Source organism: Arvicanthis niloticus, chromosome 3 (assembly GCF_011762505.2).
Source record: "Arvicanthis niloticus isolate mArvNil1 chromosome 3, mArvNil1.pat.X, whole genome shotgun sequence".
Lineage (NCBI taxonomy): Eukaryota > Metazoa > Chordata > Mammalia > Rodentia > Muridae > Arvicanthis > Arvicanthis niloticus.
Genome location: NC_047660.1, coordinates 22704464 through 22716327, shown reverse-complemented (window position 1 = coordinate 22716327; position 11864 = coordinate 22704464). Strand labels below are relative to the sequence as shown.

The 11864-nt window shown below is 40.4% G+C and overlaps 1 non-coding gene across 1 annotated transcript; it reads right to left on the bottom strand.

Annotated features, from left to right (window-relative positions):
• Positions 1 to 10894: 10894 nt before the first annotated feature.
• LOC117706472 (U2 spliceosomal RNA) lies at positions 10895 to 11077 on the bottom strand. The gene has a single exon (XR_004606559.1). It is a non-coding gene; the product is annotated as a U2 spliceosomal RNA (small nuclear RNA).
• Between the last annotated feature and the right edge of the window lie 787 nt (positions 11078 to 11864).

Below are 11864 nucleotides of genomic sequence, written 5' to 3'. Positions count from 1 at the left end.
GCTGAGTGTTGTCATTATTGGCTGCTCTTTTGATAGTATCCCATCTTATTTGGACCAGCTGTTGAGGTTCTGCGTGTTGATCTCCTATCACATCTGATACTCGCTCTGCCCCCATGAGCAAAGCAGCCTGCTTCACGTTCTAACAAAATGGAAACATTTAGCATTTCACTGCCAGGATCTGAGGGTCTCTAGCAACAGCACATGTCATTAATTCCAGCCTTTGATGATCCATGGAGTATGGAAAATGTCCATCTCCTCCTTTGCAGGATTCCCAATTCTGCCAAGTTTGAAGCTCATCAGGATATTTACAAGCTAAATTCTGAGCAGCAGAGAAAAAGAAATCCTCACACTGGGAGCTTTATCAAGAGCATTCAAATATGGCAGTGTGGCGGGATGGGAAAGACACTGTATCCCACTTCAACGTTTTCCAAGAGCAAGGGGTATTCCTCGGGGGCAAACTCCTAAATCTACCTGGGACTCAGTTTCCTCATCTGTTAAACAAGATCCTTGGCTGATGACTAGACTTACCTCCAGCATGAAAGCAAATGAGCACACGAGATTATTTTACAGCTCAGTGGTCATAGGATGTTTCCTTTTTATTAGAGGTGAGGCTGAAGTAGCTTTTGTTATTTTTTAAAATGAAGAGATTTTTTTAGTTTGATGCCCACAAATGAAATTGTAGACATTTTAGAATAGTAACTAAAAAAATTTTTTCTTTAGTATTTTTTTTTCTTATTTTTCTCACCAACTGACTTTGCTGATTAACCTGTTTCTCAAGTGCTGACCGTTTAACGAAGAGCTGGAGAGAAAGCTTTCTGCCTGCTTTAAACAGATTTTAGCAGGATTAAAAAGAATGTAAAATTATGTATGACCCTGAACTACTGTGAGGAATGACAGTTTGCAACTTGATCCAAGTAGTATCTGACCTCCAGGAGGACGGAGTTTGGGACAGCTTGAGATGGGAAAAGAAAGAGTACATGACAGGTGACCTAGAGGGGTAATTCTTTTATAGAGGATGTTACCAGGCTTTTTCACTTCTGAGAAGAATGTAAACTCTTCTCTTTTCCTTCAAAGATGGGGCAGATGTATAAAGTTTAGATTTGGATCAAGCAAGCCAACATTCCAGTCTCATCCAAATCGGAAATCATGATAATTTTCTGATTAAACCACACCTTAGAAGTTGAGGATGGAAATATGTATGAATAAAAACCTCCATTTGGAAACCAGCACACAGAACATATATACCTCTGTCTATATGGAAAAAGCACATCAGAAATGAAAAAAGAATAAATCTGTACATCAATATTTGTGGGTAGCATCCAAAGCAGCAGAGAAAGTTTTAACTTTACGTATTATGTTACCACAAAAACTAATGAATTGTATATCTAACTCAAGAGATGTGTGAAACACAGCATGAAGCAAAAAGAAACAAGAGAGCAGAAATTACTGAAAATCAATTCGTTGCCTTAGGGAAAAACACCTGATTGACAGATTATTTTTGAAAAACTAATAAAGCAGATAAATCTTGGGCCAGATTTCTTAACAGAGGAAACAAAACAGTATCAGAAATACAAGAGAGGAGCTGTATCTGTAGATGTAGCCTAGAGAGAAAATAAGAAGAAGAAAGTTAGCAATTTTGTGTTCATAAATTTACATACTTGAGTGAATAGGCAATTTCCTGGGGAAAAAAAACTTATCAAAGCTGACTGGTGAAAACTATAATACAGCTGAGCTGTGCATGCACACGGACATGCGCACACACATGCACATGCCGGACACTGGCCAGAATATTTTATAATCCCTCCCACATGTCCCATGAGCTGGATCGTTCTTTCATACCTAACTGCTTCACTCACAGCAAGACAACTCCTCAGTGCTGAGTTAGTCTCCATACAGAACCAGAGCTGTCTGATATAGAGAAGTATTACACTAGAAAGAGAAAATGGACTTCAATTTCTTTTGTCCTTAGAAATGCAACCGTCCTCTTAAACAAAGCCAAGCTTGGTAAAGCATTTGTTTCCCTGTAGTTTCCACATCCCAGGTTAAAAGAAGAAAAGGCATGTGCTGATGAACCCAACGCTTGTAGAAAAACAGGGGACCGAATCTAGTAACTTCTGAAATGCTAAACACTCTTAGACAACCAGAATAAAGACTGATTCATTTGTCCCAATGACAAGTATGTTTCAAACAACTCACGACAGATATCACACATTATAAGAAAAGTTTAAAGCATCCAATTAAAATACAAATGGGTGAAGCTAAACAGTTGACCTCTGAAACCATTTAAGCTGGAATCTCTCCCACCCCAAAACCAGGAAGTAAAAAAAATAGAGAAAAGAGAAGAAAGTTTTTCATCATTATGGATGATTTGATTATAAACACAGGATTGAAAGAGAATCAGCAGGAGGCCAGAACAAATGAGCAGACCAGAGGATATTGACAGACGACTGGAATTCAAAAATCAGAAGGTATAACTTAAATAATATTAACAACAAAAATATAAGATACCTGGGAATAAATATAACAAAAGTACATAGGACCTCTTGAGAAATAATTGTAACATTATTGAAAAATAGTAAAGACATTAAACTTAATACAGACTATGTGTCCAGAGTGAGAAATATCAATATTAATTAACATAGGGTGCTAGTCATCACATTGTAAACAGCCAGAGAGCCAAATGCTTACTTTGTTCCCTTTTCCATTTAAAATATACTCACAAAAGCTAAAGCAGACAGTATTACTTTTTCAAAAACATTTTATTCATTTGTAACATTTACACAGTACACTTTAATGATACACATTCTCCACTCCTCTTGAGTTCTTTTAAATTAACTCTCACTTCCTTTCCCTCCAATTTTCCGTCGTCTGTTGTTCATATTTTTATTTAATAATCCACTGACTCCAATTTGTGCTTGCCTGTATACCTCTGGGAATGGGTTCGTAATTGGAGCATGTCGACCTACCAGGAGACATATCCTTAAAGAAAACTGATTCACACTTCACAAGGATCCATCAACTGTCCATGGGTTCTCAGTTAGGGGTGGCAGCTCATCAACCCCTTCCCACTCCATGCTAGAGTGTTGACTGGCTTGACGTTGTGCTGGTCTCATGCAGGCAACCATGGCTACTGTGAGTTCATGAGTTACAGCAGTTTTTCAGTGTCTAGAGGATATTGGTTTGTGGTTGTTGTTGTTGATGCTGTTGCTATTGTTCAAGTCCTCCCTACCCTCTGGCTCTTATAATAATCATTTTGACTCTTTCTCTTTAATGATCCCTGAGCCATAGAATGGATGTGATATAGATTCCTCACTTGTGACTGGGAGCTACACAGTTACTTATTTTCTGCACTCTGACCAGCTGTAAGTTTCTGCAGTGACTATCATCCACTGCACCAAGAAACTTAGCTGATGAAGCCTGAGAGCTGCATTAGTAAGCACAGACACAGAGTTAGAAAGCAGTTTGATACTATGTCCATTCATCACAATAACAGCAGTAGGTGCCTCCCTAGGGCCCGTGAGCTCCCCAATCATGTGTCCTTGGTTATATTTACAGTTACAAGCATATATTACCTTCTGTAGAGTGGGCCTTAAATTCAATCATAAAGCAGCTGTTATATATTCAAGCTGTTACACCATTCAAGCCATGGACATATCTTGCTAGTCATCATCACAATTCACAGGCTTCACAGCTGTGAATAAGCCAACTGATGACTTTTCTTTCGAGCTGTTTGCATAGTACCTTCCAGTATTATGAGATCCACATGGCAGGGAAGAAGCTCAATGGCTAACACCAACACTATCTCTCCATGTCCTGAAAAAATGTGTATCTTTACCAATAGGGTCTCACCACCAAGCTCTCGTGGTCAACCAGGAACAGTGACAATAGCCTGTATCATTTTAGGGGTGTCCAGGACACCTCTGATCAACAACTCTAGAGGAGGTGTCCCATAGCTGGTAGTGGATTTTAAATTTTTATTTATTTATCTTTTGAATTAGGCTCTGAAAGCTTATTAAAAGGAAGCTATGCTTAAGGTGGTAGGCAAGCAATGTTTTTATGCACACACAGCAATACAGAGTGAGGACAACCTAGAACAGAAAGCTGGCTCACATAGTTAAAGGATACAGCATGAAACGAAATGTATAGTCATGTTTTAATCTATGGATAATTCCTCAGGACTGCTTGATTGATGCTCAAAGATCATGAAATTTAAATATGGAAAACATCAAAAGATAATTAGTGAATTTAAAATCTCACTGAGGAAACATAACTAGCTATCGACCACGAAGATTGATGTGGATAAATTACAATGTCCAGGTGCTGTTGAACACAGGGACATAAGCTCTTAAAGGGATTTGAACATAATTCCTGATTTTTTTTATAGCCGAATTGACCATCAACACTCCTGATATACTTGAAAATCAAAGTGAAATTGTCACACCCATTTTCCCAGAGACACCAACCTTGATTAAGCATAGTCCATTGCTCTATTTTTATACTCTGGAAAAATAAAGGAATTTAGGAGATTGTTCTTGCTGAAAGTTAAAAGATTGTAAACCAGGCATGATAGAAAATGCTAGTAATTGCAGTACTTATGAGGCTGAGGCAAGAAGATTGAGTTGAGTGAGTTGAGTGGTTGAGGCCCTTTTGGACATTTTGTTTGTGTGTGCACGCGCATGCATGTGCATGTGCATGTGTGTGTGTTTCTTGACAGCCTATGGTTTTGGGGATGAACAACAATGACAAAATTGAGGATACATTTTTCTCCCCACTAACTGACCCTACAGTTAACACCATTTCTCTAACACTGACAGTCTAATGTAAAGCCTAAAATGAATATAAGACACTCTCTGGAGAGTTGGGGTGTGTGTGTGTGTGTGTGTGTGTGTGTGTGTGTGTGTGTGCTATGATTCAGAGAAGAGACTTGATGACCAAGTCAGTCTATAGAGCAGTACCCAATACTGTACCTCCAAAGAGGGAGAAAGAGGCAGGCTTTGTTACACTGGTTACCTGCAACCAGGGAAATTGAATATTGTTACTCCTCTGTTCGAGGCTGCATTTTTACCTGCTAAGGAGCAGAGGAGCTCCTTATCAGCCACAGTATACCTTAGCCTCAGCCCCAAAGGGCTTGTTCCTGAGGTTTTTCAAGTAAAGTCTTGGGTTAGAGCTGAGATGACAACAGGGCAGAGAGTAACTTTCTAGACATCTTAGAGAATGAAGCTTTTCTGCTTGGCTCATGGATATAGCTGGGATGCAGTACCCCTGTTTAGGATTGGATTGTGCCTCTTTATTAATGTGTCTTGACTATGTTGTCAGTTGTCAGTGCCAACAACAGATGGAATCCATTGCTGAGACGAGAAAACTGAATCTCAGTTTATCCCATCTCTGCCACTGAATCCTGGTTTTTCAAGTTTGTTTTCGATTTTGAGCAAGATCAATTTTGATTTTTACAAAACAAGTAGAAAACTCGTGTTTTGATGCCTGCCACTTCCAAACATCGCTCATTCCAGTCTCTGTCCCTTCTTCATCTCACTGGCATCAGAAAAGCTCCTGCCTCATCATCACTCTTTCTTTCTTCTCACTTCTCTCTCGTGGCTCCCTCTGTTCATTTTCCACTTCCTGCTATCTCTCCTAGTCCATTCTTTACAACGTCCTTGTATATTCATTCTCGTGTCTCCACTGGGATCCCAGTTTTTGTTCTTCTCTACCCTTTCTAACATTCACACTTCTAAATCCTTCTGGCCACTGCATAGCATCACCTAGACCATCCCTTCTACAAGGAAACAGCAAAGCTCCTAGGGCAGCAGACGGAGCCAACAGAAAAAGCCACCATCAAAATGCAGAGCTGTACTGCAGTCTCCATGCTTCCTCCTCTCTTGGCAAATGTATTTCTTTTATTTTCTTTTTTGTGAAGGCAGATAACATTTCAGATAACACTCCAGAGATTAATTATCATGAATTAGCCCAATTCAGTTTTTACTGCTGTGTTTTTTATTATTTTAGAGTTAAATATTGGCTTAGTTACAAATCTATAAACTCTCACCAGAATTTTGTATGTAACTTACCAGCATCTTAAAAACTCTATGGAAAAGGGAGCATTGTAACTAGGCTGGAGGAAAACCCAAGTGTAAGGATATAAATCCTCCAAAAGTTTCCTTTGAGTTTGAAACAAATATAAAAGGAATAGGGGGAAATACCCCATTATATCATATAACACAAAACTATCTCTTCTATTATGAACAAATATGAGCAGGGAAAAATAACTGGAATGGCTTCCAAGGGCTTCTATGTTTAAAGAGTTCACTCAGCCAATCACTTGCCTCTGAGTTCTCTACTAAATACCTAACATAGCAACAGCAGTAAGGGCCACTGCGGGGCTAACTGGTATACCCGTTAACGGCTGGAGTCACCAATGTGCCAGAAGCACACACAAAAATGTTCTCTTAAGTGGATATTTAAAAACAACAAAAACATATCTTAGGAATCAGAAAAAAAAAATCATTATGTTTTATGCTACCATTTAGGACTTTAAAAAAAAATCAAAATTACACAGAGAAGGGTTTGTGGTGATGATGTCAGATCTCCAAAAGCTAACCCCAAGCGGGATCCAGTTACAAAGCTTGGCAATTTGTTTGATCCTTTAGAAAGTATTTACTAAAATGTGTGTGTGTAATCATACAAGAAGAGTGAGTGGGTGAGGTATCCATGCAGAGGGCATTTATAGCCTCCAAAAGGACTCATCTGACCTTCTGAAGAATGCACATGACCATTATAGCACGATTAAGAGAATTAAACACAGACAGTGTGAAATGGTGGATTTCAAAACCAACCGTGCCCATAATTATACCTGAGAGCATTCCAGACCCTTCATGCTCTTCTCCTCCCCCTAGCCATTATGGTCCTGAGCTCAGAGGTTACTCACCCAGATCTAATCCTAGCTTTCTCACTGAATTGGAAGGGTTAGGAGCAACAGAGGAGATAAGGGCCACAAGTACCGTGGGCTTCGCTGTCAGGCAGACCTGGCTCTGAACACTGACTTTTCTACTAGCTGCGTCATGAGCAACTCTCTTGAAGTCCTCAGTCTTGAAGTAGAGTTAAGAATACTAGTTTTATAGATTTTTGAGACGATTAAGAAAATAAAACATACGAAGACCTAGAAAATCGGGGAAGCCTGACTTAGCACCGTGAGTGTTGATCAATATTCATGGTGACCATGGCTCAGTCAGTTTAGTTAAGATGTTATTCATTTATCCGAACAGTATTCACTGAGACTTGCGTTGGTTTGAATATTAAATGCCACCCATAGGCTCATGTATTTGAACTCACAGTCCCTAGTTGGTGCTGTTGTTTCAAAACGTTATAGAACTTGCTAGAAGTGGGTCACAGTGAGGGTAGCGGGTAAGTCCTGAGGCTTTATAGTTCAGTCCCACTTCCTAGCCATTCTTTGCTTCCTGTGTGAGGATACAATGTGACCGTCTGTCTCAAAGTCTTGTTGCTGTGCCTTCCCTGTCATGACAGACTGTGAGCTTTCAAACTGTAAGCTGAGACTCAACCCTTTGTCCCTTACTTTTCCTCTTGTCAGGTAACTACTGTGGGCATATACCATAAGCCACACAGAGTGTTCAGTGTTGCAATGAGATTCAGAATCTTCTTAAGATAAATACAGAGGTAGAAAGAAAATAGGAATTAAGGAAAGTCTATACTTTTTTCAATGACAAAGTTTGCCTTTATTAAGAAAAAGATTCAGCACATGCTTAAGCATGAGGGCTAAGGGAAAGCAGGAGAGAAAAAGAGTAGCTACATCCTGTAGTGGGAGACCTCACTAGAAAGTTACTTAGAATCAGACCTAGTCAAATGTTCCTGCTCCTACTGGATGAATGATGAAAAATCACTCTGTAAAGGGAGGAAACAGGATCTCCACTCCACACATGGGCTCCTCATGGTCAGCTCCTCCCCAGCCGCTGACATGTGAGCCCAGGCCTGGGGTTGCTCAGCCCTCAACACTCCACAAGGAGACCAGAGAGGGAGAAAACCCAACAGTTGTAGTCACTGCCCCTCCCTAGTAGTGGGAGAGTCTTTTCAGTTTTAGTTTCTCCCTTCTTCATCTCCATTATAGGATTTCTTTACAGAGAAAAGTCTTGCTGGAATCAAAAAGTATAAGATCTACCCCCCAAATAGCCAGAAATCCAACTTTTTAAAGGTTTCTTCATGGTGTATGTGTGTATGTATGGTGTGTATGTGTATATGTGTGTTGTGTTGTGTATGTGTGTGTGTCTGTATCTCTGTGTGTCTCTGCGTGGATTTGTGTATGTGTGTCTCTGGGTGGGTCTCTCTGTGGTCATGTAAGTGTGGGTATATGCATGCATGCGTGTGTGTGTGTGTGTGTGTGTGTGTGTGTGTGTGTGTAGGCTAAAGGAACACATATATTTTATTTCCTTGAGACAGGCTCTCTTACTAAACTGGAAGTTACCATTTCACCTACACTGGCTGACTAGTGAGCTTCTGGACATGACTGTATCCCCAGTGCTGGAGTTACAGACATGTACAACCAGGCTTGTTTGTTTACATAGGTGCTTGGACTGAACAAAGGTTCTCCTGCTTACACAATGAAATACTGACAGAGTCCAAAGTTAAGAGTTATGGTCCAATGCTACAAGAAACTGTAAACTGTATCAGCCAGTGCAACTTTACTGTGAATTAACACACTGTATTCCCCATAATTCTTTTAGCCAGCATCTGAGATAAAAGCTTTCTTTAGAGAGAACCGGTTTTATTTCTTCCATACAGAACCTGAAGCTGTAGAATATCAGTACAGTAGGCACAATAACCACCTTCAAAGATGCTCACGTCCTAATCCATAGATCCTGTGAATAAGCTCCTTCATACAGCGAAAGGATTTTTCGCAGACATGACTTTGAGAATGGGGAGATTTTCCTAAATGATACACTTGGACTCTAAGGTTACTTGAATACTTAAAAGTGGAGTAACTTCAGCTGTGAGAAGAAAATGAAAACCAATAGTTGGGTAAAGGCAAAAAGGTGCTATATCAGTCGACTAGGAGACTGGGAAGGAGGCTGAGGGCCAAATTAGGTGTCAGTCTCCAGAAGCTGGGAAAGGCAAAAAAAAAAAAAAAAGGGGGTGGTGGTGGTGGTGGTGAGGATACACCTTGGAAGGGATATAGTTATGCCAATACCTTGACTTTATACCAGTAAGTGATCATTTAAACAAGCAAACAAACAGGGTGAAATTGCCTGGATAAGAACTAGAAAACTCAGGCACCAGAGGACAAGGAAATAAGGCAATTAGGCAAGGAGGGAGACAATCAGTGCAGAGAAATGGAAGATGACTGACTCAATGCCCTTGTTTGATCCAGTGGCTCCACCAGGATACTGTCAGTAGGCAATAGCAGAAGCTGGAGTTGCAACCCTTCTCATGTATGGGGTATCAGCATCCTGTGTCATTCTTCATTATTCCACATTAGCAAAGTAGTTCCTCCATTCACAGTAAATTGTGAGAACCTATGACTATCCAAGCATCACTGCATCCCTGAACTCACTTACTGTAGAGTAAATAAGGGGCCTTTCCCATCTGTCCGCTCAGCCAATCATGTACTGGATGCTCTGCCATCCTTCCACCCATGTCCCTACAGGTGTCACAGGTAACACAGCTGTTCTTCGAAGCAGGAAATGTATTCTCTAATCTTTTGTAATCAAGGGATTGATTTTTTGCTGGCTAAATAACTTATTAAAGTTCATTTTGCTTTGTTAATTGGATTAACCTTACATCTCAGATATGTGCACCAGAGAGACTTAACTTTGAGGAAGATCATGGAACGAGTGTGAGAGTCAAAACATTCAAGTAGTCACCATAGAAGGAAAAGAAAAATATCTGGTTTTATTCAATGAATCTGCTTGATACAAAGTCCTAAAAATTGCAAGGAAATGGACCCTAAGGGGATCCAAAGTCCAGTGGATTGGAGCAGCCAAAGGTCACTTATAAAAAGAAAGGGTGGGGAAGGACTAAACACTGGGATTAATGATTTTAAGTTTAAAAGTTTGGGGGTTTGGAGTTTTTCCCCTTTGTTTTCCTTAAGTACCTCTTTCCCCAGCAGGCTCATCTGAAAGCGGGTGGAATCTCAACAAATTCTGTTGGGTTTCATGGTTTTTCAATATCTCTCCTCTCCTTCCAAGACATATCTTCACACTGATGAAATCAGACAAAAAAGATTTATGAGCCTCAGTTCTTAAGAGGGCCAACTGGTCAATGGGGTATAAAGGCTTCCCTTTTATCTGCTTTCTCCTTTAGAAGGAAGCCCCCAATAGACCATTAAAACATGCCCGTGACAATGTGATGTGTACATGAGCACTGAGATTATTGCAGCTTCCTTCTCCATTTTTTCTCCCTTTCTCTGTCTTCTGATCAGTGTCCTCTACCTCCCCCCCTCCCCCCAGACTGTGGACTTGCTCTCTCCTTTCATTCAGCTCTTGGTCTGTCTCTTCTAATACCCAGAGGCTGGCCAGGACTTCTGGAACTGCTCCTCCCCTTGCTTCCTAGACAGGACTTAACATTTATTTCTGGCTTCACAGTCGAAGACTCGCCTGTTCCAAGTTTCAGTCTCCTTGACTCTGCATGTGACAGGCTGCATATGCTATGACATCTCTGCTTCCTGTCTGCTTTAATCCTTCTGTGGAAACGAAGGGGGAAGTGTTCCTACCTCAAAGTCCTTTTCTTTCTTTTTGAAACATTTTCTACTTAGCAATAAGATATAAAATGGAAATGGCCAAAGGCTGGTTAGAAAGTGAAGGAAGTTAGTGTTTACTGAGACTAGAGTCTGAGAACTACAGGATGCTGTTCACAACGGTGTGGTGTGGACGTACTTCACATTACTGAACTGAGGGCGTGGACCATTTGAGGAGAAATCACACCAGACTGATGAGTGGAATGAACATGTTCCATTCCATCTTTCTGCTCCAAAAATCCATTTAATTTGTTTGTCCTTGGACAGAGGACACATCACATACTAAGTTGATAAGAACAGATAATCCACTTGATCTCAGCCAAAAGGCCAAGAAGTCAAGTATGTACGTTGTTTTTCCCAAGGTAACTTAGGACATTGTGCTCTCCTGTGCTCTGCTCTTCACATCTCTTCTGGATTTATGTTAGTTGCTAAGCTTACAGCCACTTCTTAACTTTCTTAACTCTTGTAGAAATAAATGCTATCGGTTGCTGAGGTAGTGCTGGCCTTTAATCTCAGCACTTGGTAGAGGCAGGTGGGTTTCTGAGTTTGAGGCCAGCCTGGTCTACAGTGTGAGTTCTAGGACAGCCAGACTACACAGAAAAATCCTGTCTCAAAAAACAAATGAAATAAAACAGAAAAGGAGAGAAAGAGGGAGAGGGAAGAAGGAAGGGAAAGGGAAGGAGAAAGAGATAGAGATAGAGATAGAGATAGAGATAGAGATAGAGAGAGAGAGAGAGAGAGAGAGAGAGAGAGAGAGAGAGAGAGCACCTGTCCTCTGGTTGCTAGAATCACGGTTTCCTACCTCACAAGCGTCACCCAGCCCTTTGAGAGCTCACATTCCATGAGTAATTGCTGAACATAAACTATATACTGTGATGCATTGTTAGTAATCCAGGGATGAACCATGCACAAGCCATTTCCTACTGAAGTTTATACTTGTAGACAATAACAACAGATCGGCTATTTACTAAGGCCCTTCTTGCTGGGAACTGTACTGTTATATATGTATTGTTTATTTCATTGACTTAACAATTGGATAATGCAAGTCATTTTTCTCTAGCCTTTGGCAATGATCTTAGACCTATTTGGAAAACTTGGGATTAAGCTCCATTAGAAATGGGATTGG